General features: G+C 41.4%; 1 protein-coding gene across 6 annotated transcripts in view; it reads right to left on the reverse strand.

Moving 5' to 3' along the window:
* Nucleotides 1–16,651, reverse strand: part of atxn1a (ataxin 1a) — a 105,503-nt gene that overhangs the window by 14,323 nt on the left and 74,529 nt on the right. The window contains exon 1 of one of the 6 annotated variants that reach the window (XM_023268756.3): nt 7,530–7,868. The exons of the other annotated variants lie outside the window; for them this stretch is intronic. The gene's annotated coding sequence lies outside the window, so the exon portion shown is untranslated. Of the gene's footprint in view, nt 1–7,529; nt 7,869–16,651 lie in introns of those variants that run through there. 6 annotated transcript variants of the gene reach the window in all.

Below are 16,651 nucleotides of genomic sequence, written 5' to 3' on the forward strand. Positions count from 1 at the left end.
ACAAAAAATTCAGGAGGTCATCAAGTACAATACAATAAATGTAACAGATATAATGAAATAGACAAAGAGCTGACAGTAGGATACACTGCAACAAGTTGAGTAAAAATGTGGGTTACATGTTGTCACAATAGCACAAGACAACTGAGCTAATTTGTAGTTTATGTAAAACACACAACAATGAGATTCCAAAGGAACTGATGACAAATAAATCTGTCAATAATTGAAAGCAGTTCCAATAATAATACTAATATTCTGAAGTTCAAAGCAACTGCTGTACTTGCACAACTGATTGCTAGCAGTGCTGTATATAATTAAGCATGTGTGTGTGTGTGTTTACCACATGTGTGTGTGTGTATGTGTGTGCGCCATCTGTCAGCGAGGACCCCCCTACTGCGAAAGATGGAAAGCTTGGTGTGAATCTCATACATAATGTATTTCAAGCACATGCAAGCACACACATACACCCACACACACACACACACACGCACACATACACTCGCACCCACACACACACACGCACACACACCCACACGCACACAGACACATGCACACACACACATGCACACACCTAGGAACACACCACTTGCTTACTCACTGACACCTGGGCATATTCAATTATGCTGACACGTTCTTTTCTTGAAACACAGCACAACTTTTCACACACACACACACACACACACACACACACACACACACACACACACACACACACACACACACACACACACACACTAAAGAGTGCACTAAAGAGTATACATTGACATGTGTTGTACATTTGTCCAGCTAAGCGACACTTCAAAGTAGCCTGAGTAGACTGACTCATTATAAAGTTGGGCTTCACATGCACAGCAGGGCAGAACAGCAATTTATTTTTTTCATTTTGCAAAGTCAGTGAGTTTCAATTATCACTCTTTCCTGTAACTGTGAAATTTGCGCGTTACAAATTTAGAAAAATATGAGCAAGTCTGCAGCAGAATAGTAACTAAAATCACAACCTAAGTGATGGCATTAACCAAAAGCAAGGCAAAACAAGCGAAAGAAAAACACTAAAAACACGAACAATCAACATAGACAACTTTAGTAAAAGTACAGCAGAACACTATATCTAAGGCAGATAAAAGTTTCATGAGGAGCTGACTCCAGCAGTGGGCAGTATATTGGCAAGAAGTCGAACAACTTCATGATGGTCCTTGAACTAATAATGTGCAACATGTAATTCTGTTAGGAAAACATAACTAAATCAAAACTTTAAATGTTTCATCAAAATCACTTTATTGTAAATTTCTCATTGAAAATTTTTCAAAAATAAACTCCTTGCTCTAACCAGATTCTTGCCTAACTAAAAATTCTGTGCTCTTTGGCACAACCAACAAACGGCTGGTGACAAAATAAAAATCTGGGACTTTTCTGCTGAAGTGCAGGCTGTGTTCCTACAGAGAAGATAGTTTGGAAGCAAATCAAAAATGTAAACAGTGAGATATCTATAGTATGTAGAGTTCAGTTTTCCTAGTATTGGTAACACTTGCGGGAAACAGAAAAATGTTGAACATGTTGGGTACAGGTATTTTTTTCATCAATTCATGCAAGGAAATTCAACCTTTCTTTTTTTTCTTTATTATTTTTGGCACTTACATACTGCACAAAACACTTTTTGAGTCATTTCTGCTTCTAGCCACGGTAGTGCTGTTAAAGGTGCAGGACTTTTTATTGCAGTGCAAGATGAACCCACAGTATATGTAAATGTGACTGGAGCACAAAACACCCACTAACTGCCTGGAGTTCAGAGGTTCAATACAATATGATTCAGAGAAGAAAGGCAATATCAATATCAATTCTTTATTAAAAGGTCATTTTTCTTAGAGCTTATAGCTCAGACACAGAAAACTTATCTCCATAGTAAAAGTGTCTTGACATAACATTAAAAGCCTTGTTTGATATCATTACCTTGTGGGCAAGAAAGATCTGAATACACAGATCAGAAAGATGTAAAAGCAGGACACAATATTTGTATGTCTGGTCTAGAATCTTCATTAAATACAAAACTACGACTCTTTTCACATTCTACTAATGTAAAAAGAGTCATCTTCTTTTACTGATGGGTCTGATTATCTGATGTATGGAGCTGCCAAGACACAAAAGATTTAATCTCTCAACAGTAATGAATGGGTCAAAACCTCCAAGGCTTTCTCGGCCTCACTTGCTAATTCCTGCAGAGTGACAGCAACAGCACGCACAGCTTGTATATACTTTGTGCGTGTGCGTGCGTGCGTGTGCGTGTGTGTGTGTGTGTGTGTGTGTGTGTGTGTGTGTGCGTGCGTGTCCACGATCTGTAGGACGAGGGACATCTTGCATCTCCAGCAGATTCCTGTGATTTAAGAAGTGTCGCAGTGCTACTACAACTCTACTGCAGAGACAGGCGTAGGAGTAAACACACATGCAAATTTACATGCACATAAAGTACAAAAGCAGCCACAGACACACACATACAAACACACACAGACACACACGGGCTTTGTTTTATGGCAATGAGCGCACACACACACACACACACACACACGCACTTGTTCAAGTACACACCATCTGTTCAATCAAGCAGGCATGACTCAGAGGTGTGTTGAGAGGTACTGTTGATCGGTGAGCTTTTAGCACTAAGATGCACTTTTCTCTGCCTCTCCCTGCTTTTCCTCCGTCACTCCACCTCCACTCAACTCTCCTGCCTCAGCCTGCCCACCTCTCCTACTACATAGCTCCATTCTCAGTTATCGTTCTACCATTTAAATGGTATCATTTTCTTAATCTTCTGTCTCTCAAAGTATTTGCTTCTTGTCTCCTGGCATCCTTTTCGCATTAATCTACTTAACTGAATGTCTACAAAACCAAACCTCCTCATTCACCGCACTGTTTATTCTGCATCACAAAATGGTTATACAGTAGGTTAAGAAGAAAAAAAAGACTTAATACTTGTATTCAACAAGCTCTTGTTCAAATTAAAACTTTGAGATAAGAGGAATGTTACGTGTCTGAGACATCTCAGATCAGAGACATTTCATATCAGCTGTCACATCAAGCACTGACAGTGTCGGTACATCCAGCCACAGATCTGTTCGCACTGCCATGTACGAGAGCTTTTATCTTCACAGTGAGGCACGTCAATTCTGACAATTCACTCTGGCATGTGAAAACAGTTGTTGGAAACTCTAAGAGAAATATTATATGCACGGTGTGCACTAATGGTATACAGTGATGTTACAATCAGCATGTGTAACAAGTGTGCAGCTACTAAACATTTCCTGCCCATACAGTGGTTTGTCATCTTGCATTAAGACTGAGTTATACAATATGGGAGATTATACAACACAGAAATATAGCGATTTGACTAAAATACTGCAGGAACGGAGGGTGAGGCACAAATACACACATATACAAACACATGACTCCCTTGGGATGAAACTGAACTTTCACGCTTGGGTCTTTTCTATTTATCCTGCAGTGTTAGTGAGAGAGTAAAACAGAGAGACAGAAATGTTCAAAGTGCAAAAAAGGAGTAGGAAGAAGGAGTCATGCTCGCTGTAAACCCCTTCCTAGCACCTTTGGTATCTTAAAGTGAAAGAAAAAGAAATCTACACGACAACTAATGAGGGAGGAGACCGAGGAGGGTTACCAGAGGAATGTGAGGAAGTGATAAACAGAGACAGGAAGGTGAGGAAGATTGAATAGCAGGAGTATGAGAGTGAGGAGAGGATTAAGATGCATGGGAGACATGAAAGGAGAGGGGGAGAGAAAGAGAGGCAGGCTCGACTGACCTACATTGCAAAAAGAGAGAGTATTGCTTCACTGAAACTGACACTCAAACACACATTCACTGAAAAGCTAAGTCACCTGAATCTTGCTGAGCTTGCAAGCGTGAGTTTGTGTGTCACTGTGGGTGTGTGGATATCAGATGACCTGTAACCCGAGTCGCCTGCCCTCCATGTGCTTTAGTGTCTTTTTCACACACATCCACAAACACAATGATCCACCTTCACCTAAAACTGTGTGTGTGTGTGTGTGTGTGTGTGTGTGTGTGTGGGTGCATGTGTTGTGGGCAAGAAGTCTTTCACGTTTATGTTCTCTATGTCCCACACCGTCATGTTTTCTACATTTCAGAAGACATTACATTGACTTACATTCATCTGCTGAGGACTAACCTTAAATGATAATCTATAATTTATAAACCCTTCATGTTTTACGCAAGCAGTAATGGAGTGCTTTGTGGTTATGGCGCCAGTGCTGCAGTTATATGGCCACCATGCTAGTTTAATACCACAATTACAAAGTGTTTACACTCAAAGATACAAACACTGGCTTTTAAAGTTATATTGTAGATCTCTAAGCAACTGAGATCCTTCCTAACCGTCACCAAACAGCCAATACACTCCATACAAACAAGCCTGAGATAATAAATTTGTCTGAACTAAATGTGTAAAACTCAGTGAAACATATGGTGCAAAACTTTCAGCCACTTAAGATGTTCATTGTGATCCATCACACAATACAAAGATCAATGAGACCTCTGACATATGCTAAACTGAAAGAGTCTCAAACTGACTCACAACCTGAACCACCCCAAACATGCAGTACAGCCAGAGTAATAAAGAAACCAACTATCTGCAGCGATAAAAAAGAACAAGGAGTCCTGCAACAGAGTGTATGGTCAGAGCCCTGACATTTGCATTATAAAGCTAGGCTGAGATCACAAAAAGAGGAAGAAGACACTGAGATGAACTGTGGCAAATCTCCATGTACCTTGGAAAACTGTGTATATAGAGACTGATGGTGACATGACAAACCTCTGGACAGTACTGCATAGAGTATAGACACTAAAAGACTTCACCAAATCTGTCCAGGATGCCTCTAAAAACTTCAGACATATTAAAGGAAAAACCTGGACGCTTTACCCTTACAGTGAGGAGATTTGGCGATTCTGTTAAGCTGTTGGGAGTATTTTGCTGGTTTGGTTTTGGAGTATCTTTTGCAAGAATTTAGTTTTTTCCCTCCATTTGATTTCCAGAGAATTTGGGAATCAATGCCCAGCTAAAGTGAAGCTGTTGCACATGGTGGTCCAATACATTACTAAGACACTTTATATTGTTTCTCGTTTAATTTGTCACCTGTCTATATATCCCAAACATGGCACTCTCCACTGGCTATTATGACCATAATGCTAGTTTTTCTGAAAATGTGTCACCCATCTGTATATATTTTTAGTAACGTTGCATATGATGAGACATAAATAAAAAGGTCTGGTTCTAAGTATGGGTTCCAGTAGTCAATTCTGTGACATGTTCCAAGATGGTAAAATTTGTTAGGTTTTGCAGTCACAGAAGCCTTTACCAAAACTTACATTTCTGTTCTCTGCACGGTTCTTCTCTCTTTTGTCTCTCTGACTGATGCTCCAGATGTTCTCTGATCAGTCACAACCTTAAAACCACCTTCCTGTAGGTAGGTTCAGCTCTGATACAACAGACCATGGGCACAGGACCTTTGAAGGTGTTCTGTTTGGCACCAGGACGTTGGCAGTGGATGCTTTATGTCCTGTGGGTTACAGAGTGGAGCCTCCGTGGATCAGGCTTGTTCCTGCAGATCCCCCGGATGCTCCATCAGATTATGATCAGGAGAGTTTAGAGGACAGATCATTGCCTTAGGCTTTTGTTCTGGCATTCCTCTGCAGTTTTGGAGGTGTACCCAGGAGTATTGCCCCGCTGGGGGATGCTGCTGGTGCTGAGGAGGTCTGAAATAATGTTTAGGTAGGTGATATGTGTCAAAGTAACATCCACATTAATGCCAGGAACCAATGTTTTCCTGCAGAGCACTACATTGTAAGGAGATGACCAAGATTATACGTCATCTGTCAGTGGTTTAAATGTTGTGTCTGATCGGTGCAGACAAAGATCTGATATCTCGGCAACATGCAGGTTAACGAAACGACTGACGTTTTTTCTGTCTAAACATCTGATCTGGATGTAGAACATTCCCCTGTGGTCACTACAACATTATTAAATCTTTAGTGGTAATAAGGACATGAAGTAGCCCTAACTCTCTAACCCAAACTCCATCACTATACAGTTTGTGAACAAAGTCAACTTAAACTCCATTTAAAACAACTTCATCTCAGGATTTAAAGAAGAATCAGTTTCATTAAGACATCAGTGTCATTAATCACTATATTTGTTTGTATTTCACATTTGAAAATGTTCCTATTCTTGGGTAAATTTCAGAATTTAAGTATACCAGATAATTAAATCCAAAACAGCATCTTCATACTGTTTTGACAGTCATATAACCAACATGTAACTACTTTTTGTGCAGGAGCATACAAACAAATGTCAGCAGCGATGTAGAAACTGGCGAGCATGGGGTACATGTGCATTTAAGTCTGTGTGTGCATGATTGCCCAGTCATAATCATAATCACGATCAAAGGGATAAGTCCAACGTGATGTGTTATCTCACCGCTAAATATAGTTCAACTGGAAAGTACAGTGTTGCTGCAGGCTTATACTTCTCAGTCTCTCTCTACTTCTCTATTTCTTTATCTGTGCCTCTCTGTAGCTGTTTTGTCTATGTGGTTTTTTATTAGTGTGGGTGTGAGTTTGCATGTGTGCATATGCGTGTGTGTGTGTGTGTGTGTGTGTGTGTGTGTGTTTGTGCGTGTGCGCTTGCATATGTGTGCACACTACAGGGACCAATGCCAGGCTGGGAACTTTGACAAGGCTGCCACTTTATTCACTGTCATTCTCTACCAGTAATTACACACAAACAATAACAAACACACACATACAGGAGTATGGTCAGAGAGTGAGGGAGTAATGGAGGATCTGCTATTGACAGATGGAGACAGGGAGTTAGAGAGGCAGAGGGGGAGAGAGGAGGGAGAGAGGGAGGGAGGGGAGGCTGAGAAAAAGAGAAGGAAGAGCGAGAGAGAGAGAGAGAGAGAAAGAGTGGTTAGGAGTTACAAAAATAAAGAGACACGGCGATGGAGAGAAACAAACGACTGTGAGAAAAAGAGAGAGTCTCTTTCAGAAAACAAACACCTAGGCAGTGTTGCATGACTTGCACTTTCTCACCCCTCAACAACCCTGAGGTTGGCTGGAGGAAGGGGGGGGGGTAGACAGACAGACAGACAGAAAGACAGACAGAAAGACAGAAAGACAGACAGGCAGCCAGAGGGAACCGATAGAAGAAGGAGAATTAGAAAAATGTGAGAAGAGAAGAGAAGAGAAGAGAAGAGAAGAGAAGAGAAGAGAAGAGAAGAGAAGAGAAGAGAAGAGAAGAGAAGAGAAGAGAAGAGAAGAGAAGATGGGAAAACGCTTCAGGACGTCGACCGAGTGGAAGAAAGGAGCAACAACGTTTGTAGGAAAAACTAGGGCAGACGCAGTATGCAATGACATACTGTGGTACAACAACACAAGTGTTCGGGACACACAGACTGACTCTCTCTTGCTTCCCACACACACACTCTTCATTCAAAACTGTGTTAAGTGTACTTACCGGGGTAGCAGGAGTAGCCCACTTCTGCAGCAGCATGCTTTCTCTCCCCTTCTCATTCCTTTTTGCTCCCTCAACTCCTCTCCTCTCCTGCTCGTAAAGCACCCCAAGTCTTTCTCCGTCTCCCCCCTCGACCTCAAGCGGAAAATCCCAAGCAGATTCTCAGTGTGCTACAAACTGCTCTCGGCCTTTCTCGCTCGCTCGCTCTCTCTTACACCCCCCCTCTCCTACGAAAACACACACCGCAAACACTCACATACACAGCCCTCTCCTAAATCTTGACAGCGAGGCAGGAAGCTCCCTCACTACCACTGACATCCAGCACTCAGGTGATCACACACACACACACACACACACACACACACACTTGCACACGCCCACAGGGAGGGAGTCCCGCATGCAGAGCTCCAACGTGTATTATGCAAGGGGCTGAATGCGAGCCAGAGCTCTCACACTGTCTGCCCTACACTAACACACACACACACACACACTAACACACACTGGGCCCCTCCCACGGTTCGCTCGTCCAACTTCATCAGGTATTCATTCAAAAAACACACACACGCCAGCTGGCTGCACGCCCAGAGACCGCTTACAAGCAGAGAAAGAAACCGAGAGAGAGGGGGAGAGAGAGAGAGAGAGAGAGAGGGTGGGAGGGTGTTACAGTGAGAAGGGCAGAGAGGGAGAGTGTAGGAGAGATAAAGGGGGAGGGAGAGAGTGAGCAGTAGAGATTAGAGAGAGAGAGAGAGACGGAGAGTACATGAAAGAGTGACACATGGAAAACTCATCTACACACACAGATATGCTTGTATGTAGAGCTGCAAGTATGATGTCATGTTAAAGGCAGTTTATTGGTTATTGTTGACCTACAAGAAATCAGAAAATATTCACATTGTGGCTTTGTAAAAGTGAGAAAAGCAGGCATGAGTGAATTTGGGCTTTTTTTGCTTGGTTAATAATAGCAATTTATTCAAATCTGCATTATTTATTTTTCCCTCAATTAACACTTTGATTAAACTATGTTTGCTCATACATAAAAACACACACACACACTCACATATAAACATCACTAAATCCACCCTCACATATATGCATACACACACACACTCATATGCGTCTATAACCTCAAGGTGCAGCCCTGAGAATAAGATCAATAATAAACACAGGAAAGCTCAAAACCACTGTTTGTTTCTCCTCTTTTTCAGATCCAGCAGGCTTTTATGCTCAGATTCAACAAGGCTGCAGTTCCTGGTTTTGCCCACTAGATGGCACAACTGATTACCAGTGCAAAGCAGTCTATTTCCGTTAGTTAGCTGACCTAGTTAAAAGACCGTTTGGAAGTAAATATAGATGAAATGTGCTCCTCAATGCTAAGAGATGTAGCACGCACAGGGAAGAAATGAGCATGCACTCATAAGATGCAAACACACACACACACACACACACATATACACACACATATACAGAAAATTATAATGAATCCCACAAGACCTAGTGGGTCTAAACATGCACTAAAAAGACAGACATCCTGTTTGTGTTGGTTGGTCTTCCTGTCAGCTTGATATCAATCCAATGTTCCAGAGACTTTTCAACGTTTACTGTGAGCGTGGCAAAGTGGACCGAGAGATCATTCAAAATGAGAAATCTTTGTGTTATTTTTTTTCAAAAGGTAGTAAGTACAAGAGCTGCTATGTTTTCAGAAACAGAATGTCATCAAAGACCAATCAATCAAGCAGCAACCTTCTATGAAGTTTCCTCTCTTGCGCTTTCTGTTGGTGCAGATTGACTTCTTGTGTTCTTTTGGTCTGCTGATGTTGCTGCTGTTTATGTTAACAATGCACTCGTTTATAAACAATAGCGATTTGGCAGACAAAACTGTGTATTTGTTTTGTCAAGTGACCTCAACAGCACAGCAACACTTGTCTGTTGCCCTGGCAGCTAATTGGTGCCTCTCTGCATTTAATCATAATTCATTTGTGGGTTTGTTTACAATCCGCTGTCAAGTGAAAGCAGGATGACAGAGACAAAGCGGAGGACAGACAATGAGCACAAAGAGACGACAGATTTAGCTGGGAGAATTTTTTACTTTTTGCATTGTGATTTGTGAGCTTTCTCAGCATGTGTCGTTTTTTCAGCTGTTCTATCTCTGCTCCCTGTGAATAACAACTGGAGACCATCACTAACCATCCAAACTATCACAACTTTAGTGTCACTTCTTCTGCAAAATCCATGTTTTATTGTCTCTGACCCTGAAACTTGCTCTGCCACCTCTTCTTTAACACTGATGGACTGTATGTGTATAGCATGAAATTATAAAGAAATGTTCTTTATTTTGCACACCTTAATCTTGAGAATGACACCAAAACTTCCAAAGTGTGCTTGAAAGCAGATATTCCAACTTTATCTTTTACAGATATCAAAATCAACTGAAACATTTGTGCTTGTAGTAAACACACCACCTCATTGCTGACGCATACACAATACAAGTAAAACATTTCCTCAAAGTCTCTTTTATGACGTTTTCAGAGTCACACATTTCAAAAGTGACTCTCCTTTTGAGATCCATCAGAAATTACCAAAGTGAAATTAAAATCAAGAAGCAGGCAATAGATTTTCCAATAGGACTCACTCCTAGAATTAAAACTCTAGTCAATGATCTCCTCGTAATAAGAATCAATGAAATGTTAAGTGCAGTGAAAAATTTCCACGGCAAGTGCTGCCTTATTCTCCCTCAGTCGTCTGCCTTTCTGCAGAGCGGAGTACAGTCTCAGTCACAGCCAGTCACTAAGGAAACTGATGAAAAGCTTCTATATATACACACACACCCATATACATATCACAGACTTCTCTCTCTGCTCTCTCTCCATCTCACACACACATTCTGACTCTCTCTCGTCGCTCTCATTCCTCTTTCTCCGTCGCCCACGCAAACTTCACACACGCTGTGGTTATGACAACAGCAACCCCCGCCTTCCTACGCTCTCTCTACCCATTTACCCCCCTCCTCCTTCTCGTCTCCGTCGGCAAAATTCTCAGCTCTCTTGTTTACCCGTGTCTTTTCCATCCGTCTCCGAGTGCATGTGCGACTGTGTGCACGGCTCTGCCATGCAGCAGGTGCAGAGCCATCTAATGGTCACATTCCAACCCACAAATGACGACTGCCAGACAGGCTTGATGAAGGCACACCCTTGTTACGCTTTAATCATATCATAGCCATGTTCTCTTCCTAACCTATTATTCATAACCTTTTGTAATCACTGCATAATCACCTTAACGCCGCCCTCTGAACTTTACACACTCCACAAATATCTGTCACTTTTTTTTCTCCCCCCCCTTGTACCCACTTCAGCTCCGTCGCTCTCACAAACCCTCTGCCAGGCCGTGTGAACTGGTTGGCAGTGTAGTGTGCTACTTCGGCCCAAGCCACATCCCATTCACAAACCTACTAATCCACACACACTATTAGATCCCTGCTAGTCACACACACAAAGAAGTATGCATGTGTGTGTGAGTGCAGGATTAGGGAGGGACTGGAATGGATGGGCAAATCACTGCTAAGCTCCTCTATTGCTGTATAATCCTACTGAGTACACACACACACACACACACACACATATGCAAACACACAAATGTGTAAATATACAAACATGCATTCTGAAGTGCACACACACACGCACACACACACACAAATCTGAACCGATGCTCCCTCATTCATTTTCATACAAAGTATGTATTTGCACACACCCACTCGAACAAATAATAGTAGTCATCGCAGACAATCAGACACGCAAATATGCAGGCAAAAGTCCAGCACACTTATCAAAGAATAAATGCAGACATAAACACCCAAATACTATTTCAAAGACAATATATAATCCTGTTCGGAGAATGAGTGTTGCAGCACAAAAGGGAGTAAGAGAGAAATGCAGGACAAGAGGCAGTCGGAGAGAGAAAACAACAGGAGCCAGAAAGGACAGATAGATGAAATTCAAACTCCATTCATTGTTGCACAATCTGTTCATTCATTCTACCCACACAACTATCACTACTTTGTCCCGTCATTCGACTTAGAACCCCAACACGTATTAAAGAGACTGTCACTCACTTAAGAAAAATGCAGTGCAGACAATTTGTACACCTGTTTTCTTTTTTAAATTGACTTCACTATTATAAAAAGCACACAAAAATATTTCTCCACAAGCATCTACAGGGCCACGACTGTGATGTGTGATATGATAAGAGCTTGGAAAATGTAGCTCCTCCACATGCTGGACTGCTTTACCGATTTAATCTGGCCTTTCATTCATCTTGAATGATTCACAGATTTCAGAAATAATCAATGTTTCTGCATGGATCACATTTCTTAGTGTAATGTGTAAGGGGTCATGTGACAAACACGCATGATCTGAACCTCAGCGGTGCCGCTTTCAGGTGTTTTGGTTTTTGCATTATGCAATCTATAGTTTTTTGTGTACTATCATTGCATTAAAAAAAATCTGATAAACCAACCGTACATGACATTCTCTTTACCGAACACTACATCGTAAGGTGGGCACTAATATTCCACAAACAGTCAACTGTTTTGCTAAAAAATCAACTTAAATCACATCATGTTATGGTTTCGGCTTGTTTATGCTGCCCCCGTGTGGTCCAAAAATTTTCCAATGCAAGATTGAAGCCACTATGTGTTGAATATGTCAAATTTTAACTTACTGACAGTCCCTATAAAGATTATTCAGTCCATTTTAGGTCATTTCTAACATGATCTTCAACTGCTTCTTCAAATTTCAGAGACAGATCAGTTCAGTGGCCAAAACTAACTTCTTCAATTAAGACTTTCAGTCAAAGTAAAGGCCCATCTGTCTCCCAAAGATTTTCAGAAAGTTATTAACGTTTTTATTACAACATTGCTGAACTATTTTAATTCTTTGGACGTGGGCGTAGGACAGTCATCACTTCAGCGTCTGCAGCTGGTACATAGCGCGGCTGTTTTCTGTCTTCGAACAGAAAAAAGAAAATGTGATCACATAACAACAGTACTGTCCTCCCACCACTGGTTTCCTGTTTGCATTGATGTAAAGATTTTATTTTTTGTTTTTAAGCTTTCAATGGGTTGGCACCTCCTTATTTAGCAGAACACTTTCATTACTATACCCGTTAGAGGTCGATTAACCAGATGATCTTGGATGTTCTGATTAAACCTTCACACTGTCTGGAACAATTTATTTTTCATGTGAGAACTTCTCAGACTTTAGAAACCTTTAAGTCACTGCTAAAGATCCACCTCTTCTGTTTGGCATTTGATTTAAGTACAGCTTGACATCCTGATACCATCCTTCATTGTTTTGTATCTTTTATTCTCTATTATTTTATGTCCTTTTAAATCGTTCATACCCTTTTCATCCTCATGTTTTATGGCTTGATATTTTAACTGTACAACACTTTGGCTCAACTATTTCTTTTCAGTGTGTTTTATGAATAGATTTGACTTGACTTGATTTATCACCTTACTTGTCCCTGACTCATCTTTGCAGAGGAAGAATAACAACATGCATCCCTGCATATCACAATTTTACACTACAACACTACACTTGCACCAAAGTCACAATGCTTTAACTGCTACGATTCAAATACAAAACACTGCCCACATTAATATGCCTGATTTTTTAATTGTATTTCACACTGCAGTCTTGCATCACACCTATACACTCCACACGTGGGGTGTCACTGACTGAGCCTGCTGGTCTTAAAAGGATTCTCTCCCACACTCTTCACATAAAAAGCCCATTTGTAATGCTAATTTAAAACAAATCCTCTTTAATGTTTATAACACCTTCATGCCCCCATGAATCCGTTCACGTGGGTGAGACATGGTGAGGAATGCAAGCAGGAAACCAGATGACGTAAGTTAGATGATTTTGAAGCTGCGTTCGGGTTGAAGGCAGGGTGACAGGTGTGGGATGTGTGACTCTGAGGGGCTGCAGGCAGCACAGTGTGAAAGAGAGCGGCTGTGAAGGCAAAAGTTAATGTAAACACACTACGACACATTAATGCTGCTGGATGTGCTTGTTGCCACACGCACGTTACAGATTGGAAGAAGAAGAACACACACACACAGATTTCGTGATGATGCCTGCATGTGTCCACATGTGGACAGAGAACCACACTGCTGTGTTTGCTGAAGGTGAACTGTCCTGCTGTAATAGGCACAGACAGGCAGATTGGCGCTAATTGGCATGAATGGGCATGGCAGTGGGCATTGTGTGGATGAAGGAGAGGTGAGCGACTGCTCAGCGTGTGTCCTTGTCTGTGAATAACGTGTTCCACCTTTTCAAAGGCATACGGACAAAAATGTCAGACAGGCAGCAGCACTAGTTGAGCACACATTCATCAAAGCGCTGCGCAAACGCACATCCAACACCCCTGAGAATCAACAGGACACACGTGCAGTACACACCGGAGTCATACAGGACTCAGCCGTCATCCAAACAAACAAATTCCACAGCCAGGCACACACACAACACAACAGCAACACACTCCACAGGTGGCTGCATGCTGCCCAGCAGCATCCCTCCTCCTGAGGCCAAGAGCTCCATAATGAACACAGTAATAGACTTTGATAAAGTACTCAAACCCATATGGCTGTCCAATCATGCTACTGTATACAAACAATCATGTTGAATAGCCATGCTGATTGCTGTCAGGCTCCCAGAAAGGCATATGGTTTTGTGTGTGCTTGCAACAAAGGGACAATGTTTAATGTTCTAAATCTGTGATCAAGCTGAAATACTGCAACAGAAAATGCAGTAACTTTGTTCATGTTTTCATACATGAAAAAAATAAAATATTGATGGCGACTTCTTCACTTACAAGATGGAGCTCGTAGCCCAAGGGCAAACTGTATTTTCAAATAAAGAGAAATACACAAAATAATATTTTTCCATTAAACCAACTCTGGATATCCCATAAAATGGAGTTTTAAACAAATGCAGAGACAAAACACATGGGGAAATGCAGTTACATCTGTGAACACACTCCATTTTCTCCATTTTGTCTATGAAATATGTTGATGATGCACTATGATGCTGTGATTCTATGACTAGAAATGATAATGTTCTTTGTGTAATGTCAAATATTTTTAATATGTTGCCTTTTAGGTGCAACAAATACTTTCACAGCTGTATTAAAATTTAAGTGCAGGCATAAAATACCTCTAAATATAGAGGGATATTTACATAAATTCACTTACTATGTTGTTTTTGTTTGTTTTTCTTTTTGAAGTGCCAACAAAGTTTTGTTGCAGAAATGCAATGACAATAAACACCCTTGAATCCTTAAATGCTTGCAATTTCTTCCTTTATCAGTTGCTGATAATAATGGCCAATGTACTAGTTGGACTCTGATATCCTCAATATTTGTGTCTTAGATTCAAAAATACTGTCCAGTTGAGATCTCTCCTGATTTAACAAATGCATTTGCATTCTGTTAAAATACTCAAATACACACACACTCTGCCTGTGTTGGATTTGAGGGTGCATAGCTTCACTCCAGCAGTATGACGGCTTAAGACTTTGCAGAGTAAAGACTAAAAGGAAACAGACAGACAGAAAGACTGGCCACACAGACTTGTCATCGCTTTACTTTTTGCTTCACCTTTCCAACTTTCTGTCACTTTCTTTCAAAATCACTATTTTCAGTAGCCATTATGCACACAAATGCACAAGGAAAGACCAGCCAGTTGTGTGCAGTTACCAAAAAGGACTTATTTGCATGCAATACTCTTCTGCATGCATGCCTCTGTCGCATGGACGGAAAGCAACATGTTTCAGAACGCACAGCTGTGTTGAGGGTGGTCGTTTGTATCGGTATGTGACACAAAACCTTTTGACCCTGACCCCATTTCAATGCCAAACCCAATCTTTGCCTCGAAGTCCACATAGTTTGACTGCAGTTATGTAAGACTTTGCAGGGGTAGAGAGAAAGAGGGCAGGAGGGAAGGACATGGGGATAAGGAAAGGGAAAGCAAGAGGAAGGTGCAAGTAAATGAAGGAGAAGGAGGAAGAAGATGAGAGACAGTGATGTCACCTTGTAGCGACGCTGCAGTGAGATGGACAAAGAAAGAGAGAGACTGAAAGAGAGAGGGGAAAAGAGATCTATTAGCTGATAGAAGTCATGCAGACAGCCTCTCACTCCTTAGGCAATTGATTTGAGGATATTGTGCTGAATGCTGCGTGTGTGTCTGGGTGAGTGAGTGACGGTGAAACTCTGGCTTTGGGCCTCAGGGCATAATGTAGTACTACAAGAAATCTCTCTTTGGAGACTGCACTTAGTCTTTCTCCTGTCAGTGTGTGTGTGTCAGAGAGAGAGAGGCAGAGAAAGGATGGAAAAAAAGCAGCATAAACTAAGCAGTTGGGACCTAAAGAGCATGCAAAGGCAAACGTTAGTCACTTGTGTGTGCTTCTATTACTCATGCAGTAGGTGATGTTCACACAAGGTATTACATTTTCGGGTAAAGCCCTGGGTTTTGTTTAATGTGAGGCTAAGGTTTAGCACATAGTGATTATGGTTAGATCTTAAGGGAATAAATATAAGTAAATGCAGTGTCCTCTTAAGCGACGAAAACAAGTTTGTATGTCTGTGTGTGTTTCAAGAGGACAGCATAATGGAATGCCTCGGTTCAAGACTTGCCAGGAGCACTTTTCCCATACGCCAGGGAGCCAAGACTTCCCCAACCAGCCAAGAATAGCACTGACTCTCTCCCTCACCCACACTCACACAAGCACTCACACTTTTCACTGTTCGGATTCGAGAAAAACACTGATAGTGTGAGAGAGAGAAACTGCCTTTTACGCTTAAATCCTCACAGTTAAAGAGACAGATAAAGAAAAAGAGGGGCACTTTCTGAATTATTGTACTTACATTGTACAACAAGCACTGCAGCATGCTCACTGGGACTTTCTGGACAAATAGACGCTTGCTTTTGATCAATATGACACACTAATAAAGCTTCACTTATTTGAACATGAATTAACTGAGAGCACGTAGGGGGAGGAAAAGAGAGAAAGCTACTGAGGGAGAAAGAAAAGAGAGAGAGAGAGAGAGAGAGCTGCATTCAACATAGAGGC

Source organism: Amphiprion ocellaris, chromosome 15 (assembly GCF_022539595.1).
Source record: "Amphiprion ocellaris isolate individual 3 ecotype Okinawa chromosome 15, ASM2253959v1, whole genome shotgun sequence".
In the NCBI taxonomy this organism is placed as follows: domain Eukaryota; kingdom Metazoa; phylum Chordata; class Actinopteri; family Pomacentridae; genus Amphiprion; species Amphiprion ocellaris.